Below are 4465 nucleotides of genomic sequence, written 5' to 3'. Positions count from 1 at the left end.
GTAACAGTTTTTAAAAGTTGGTAATATCAGTTGTCCTTTTGTAACAGATCTAATTGAATGGTGACGTTGTTGTTGAATGATTTTATAAAGTTTTAGTTTGTAGTTCTCTTTTGATAAGAAATTACGAGAAAGTTACAGCTAAAGTCTTAAGCACAGATCTTGTGCAATGAATAGCACAGTGTATGTTTGCAATAGTTCTCAGCTATTCATTTTAACACACTTACCTATTTTCTTTACCCACATTTCCACTCATTTTCATTTGACATTTTAATCTATTTTATATTTGGCACTGTGTTTTATTTATTTTTTTAATTTGCAAATTTAGATAATTTTCTAATTTTTAGGCATTTAATTCTACAGTGAACATGTTAATCCAGAGTTTATGTGCAGACTTTAGTACAAAGCATTTGATTTGATTTGATTTAATTTGAAAGCTGATATTTATCTCCAGCAGTCATGTTGGAGATGAGAGGTGGGGGGACGCCCTGAACAGGTCTCCAGTCCATCACCAAGAGACAAACGAGACAAAAAAAACCATCAACGCTGTCACTCAAAGGGACAATTTAGAGTTTTTAGTAAACCTAACATTGGCTACATCCATTCATACACAGTTAATAAAGTTAATTTGTCTTAATAAAAGTTAATTATTTTTCTTGAAATCAATTAATCAGTCAGTCAACGTTTATTCATTTATTCAACATGTTAAAACATGAGAACAAAATTTGTTACTCATGTACCAATGCTAGAATCCCTGAAAACAAAAGCCTAAAAAAATCCTCAATCTAAAAATCATTACATTGAAAACACAATCTACTACTATTAATCCCAACAACAAAACATTATCGAAACAAGATTTTTCATGTTTTACAAACCTCACAGCAACTCCAAACTCTTATGAAAGTCCAAAAAAGCTTTTTTCATTTCAAAATGCCTCATAACAATATGTTTTCAAGACAGTTTCTCTTATCAAGATGTTCAAGATGCACTGTCTGAAAACAAGTTGTTTTATCTCACTGACATCGATCTCTGTTGATGTTTTGACTTAGAGATGAGAAGTTTTGATTAGAAATTAAAACCTTGGTAATTACTTGGTTAGATTTATATTTTTGCAGAGCACAATGTATTTTGTGTTCTTTTTTTTTAATTAAAGTAGTATTTTGTATTTAGATGGATTTTGTGATTGTGTCTGTTTTACCCACCAGTGTTCCCTGTTTGATTCTGTTTCCTGCCGCTTTTTTTCCTGTGGGTTGTTCTTTCGTTTGGCATCGTGCACTTCGTGTGTCAAGTTTTGGCTCTGTGCTTGTTTCTATTCATTGCGTGTTCTGTAATCTGGTTGCTGCCACGTCAGCATGTTATTTAGTGTTTTTTGTAATGAATGGGGGACTGAGTTTCACAGAGTCACCAAAAGCCAGAGCAGTTTTAAGAGTTTTATTTATAAACAGAAAGCAGGATCTGGATTCACACGTCGATGGGACCAGGAGCTCTAAACAGAGGAGGATTAGGTTAGTGGCTGAAATTAACTGTGGAGCAGATTTAGCATGAGAGCAAGCCACTAACCTTTTAAAAGAGTGCTTGATCCAGAACGAACTCCTGAATGACGTGGACAGCCTTAGGTGAAGTCCGACGATACTTTCGTGTTTACAGAGAGACCTCCGGTGGCGCTTGGAGGTGCGGGGATTATCCGTGGGACAGGCAGGGGTCATACACAAGAAGACTGAGAGCAGAACCAGGTTTGGAGGAGCAGACTTATCTCGTGGTCGGGGTACACAGGCAGAGGTCGAAGTCCGGAGATCAGATGACTGAACAGGTCTGACAGGGAGAGAGGCAGGAGGCAGAAATCCAGAGTCCAGAGCAGGGGGTCAAAACCAGGAGGGCAGAGTTTGAGACGGTACCATTCAGGGGCAAGGCGAGAGATGTAGAACCAGTGAGGGGAAACAAGGTCGAGACGAGGCAGGCAAGGCAAGGGCGTAACTTTGTGCTGAAAGCTGGTGGGGACGCGCCGTGGGGGACGGGGTCTGACAAACCCACAGTTGTGCGACCAGGTTTTTCTGTTGTTCATGTCTTCAGTGTGTGCTCAGTTTAACTGTCTGCACTCGTCAATAACTGAACACCAAATGTTTCTGTTGTGATGCAGTAAAACTCAAACAATATTAACTGAGATTATGTTAACCTTCATTCAACCATGTACTGTACCAGCCCTTTAAACTCACTAAGAATACAGTTTGACAATCAGCCATAGTTTCATGCAGCAGACACACAGGTGGAGCACAGGTGTGTTGGTTTATCCTCTCACAAGTATAATAATGTGTGTAAAGGACACACTGGAGGGGGCTCTGGGGGTCCTCCCCCAGAAAATTTTGGATAAATTAGAAGCTATTTCCTGATTTCTAATGTATTTTAACAGGTTGTTAAAGATACTTTTACCTACTGTACATAAATAAACACCTGATTTAATGACTGGAGACAAATTCTTCATTAAACCAGTTGCATTGTCCTGTTTTCAAATTCAGTTATGACTCAGATAATTAAATTAATGTGACAAATTATCCCAAACAAGCTTAGAGGCGGTTTTTACATTTATTTATAAGATCGATATGTGGATGTTTGGAACTGATTAGAAAGCTAATGATGGATGGATTGACAGATTTATTTACTGACCTTTTTTATATGACCTTTTACTGACCTTTTTTTTTACTGGGAAAATCCCATTTATGAAAACAAATTTCTACCACTTCCTACAAGTAAAAGTTAAATAAGCCTTTCACTTTTATACTGGTCAAAATAAATTGTTAAGCATGCTGTAGATTATGTCTTTAGATCAGTAATTTATTTCATTAAGTTCACACAGCAGACTAGAATGTACTCAAAATAACATTTTATATTTCCTTCACACCTGTCCATTACCTTCGTCTCTTACCTGAGACACCTTGTCCTCCTATCTGAGAAACTCTGTCCTACCTGAGACACTCTGTCCTACCTGAGACATTCTATCCTACCTGAGACCCTCTGTCCTACCTGAGACCCTCTGTCCTACCTGAGACACTCTGTCCTACCTGCTCCTCTGACTCTCTGTATTCAGCTCCTACATCAACAGATAGATTAAGTATTACAGTTTTACTGCCACCTGAATTCAGTCAGCTTTAAAAAGTCAAGTAAATTAAGTGTAAATTATGAAGCTAATATATTTAATTAGAGAAATAATCTGTGACTTTATGAATGTAAATTATAACAGGGAATCAATAAATATCATCAGAGTGGACCTGGACTCAATCTTAGCTTTAAAATACAGTTTAGCTGATTAAAAAAAATTCAATAATAGATAATGTCATCACTAAATGATTGCTAACACTAGCTGATAGATAACTAGCAGCAAGCTAACTTTTCATAATAAAAATAACTGTCCTGTCCTACATTTTGACTTATTTTTTGGTCCTTTGTAAAGAATAAAGTTTTTCCAAGAGCTGGATGTTATCAGACCATTACCTGCTCCAGTAGCTCTGAAGCTCTGACCACCATGTTGTTTTACAGCAGGCAGCTAGCACGCCCCCCACTGCACGCGCGCGCACATGACTGCCACCAACTGGTAAGGCGTGTGGACGTCTTTGCAGGTCTCTTTCTTTCAAAAAGAGATCTGCAAAAGTCCAGATGGACCTGAAGACAAAGGTGGAGGTGGTTTTGGTGAGGACTGGCTGATGGAGTCATTCAAAGCTCCAGAAGGACCACACTGCAGTGGCCAGAGTGAGGAGAGCTCCAGTGAGTTACAGAGTTTCAACCAACATCAACTCAACAACTCTGGGGAGAGGCCTTTGTGACCACTGTGAGAAGAGATTCAAAAGTAAGGGACATCTGAAGACTCACCGAAGTGTCCACACTGGTGCGAGGCCCTACACCTGTGACCACTGTGAGAAGAGATTCAAAAAAAGGAACATCTGAATATTCATCAAAGAATCCACACTGGTGAGAGGCCCTACAACTGTGACCTGTTGGCATTTCAAAGTCCATCCATGTAGTTATTTGCTAATCAATAAAGCAACAGATTTGAAGTTTCATAAAGTAGGTAAAGTGTGTTTTTATAAAACTTATCATTAAATTCCTTTTATAACTTTAAACTGCTTTCAACTGTAAAAACCAGCTTTTATGTTATTGTTAAAGTAACAACAGAGATGGTTGTATCACAGTGATTAGGAATTGATAGGTTTAATTGCACATTTAGCATTTTCCTAGCATTAGCACAGTAGCACAGTGAACCAATATGTAGCACATGTTTGCCATTCAGAGAAGTGCTTTTTTCTAATTGTTGATCAGAAGCAATGATAATCATAGCAACTCAACTTTAATAATAATAATAAAATCTTTTTTAATGCAAGTGGTTTATGCAGTTTATTTAGTTTATGTCTCCTTTGGGGGGGGGGGCTTCAATCATGGCAAGGGGGGGCGCTGGCCCAAACAAGGTTGAGAACCACTG

The sequence above is a fragment of the Austrofundulus limnaeus genome, unplaced genomic scaffold (assembly GCF_001266775.1).
Source record: "Austrofundulus limnaeus strain Quisiro unplaced genomic scaffold, Austrofundulus_limnaeus-1.0 Scaffold168, whole genome shotgun sequence".
Taxonomy (NCBI): domain Eukaryota; kingdom Metazoa; phylum Chordata; class Actinopteri; order Cyprinodontiformes; family Rivulidae; genus Austrofundulus; species Austrofundulus limnaeus.
This window is presented reverse-complemented; position numbering follows the sequence as displayed.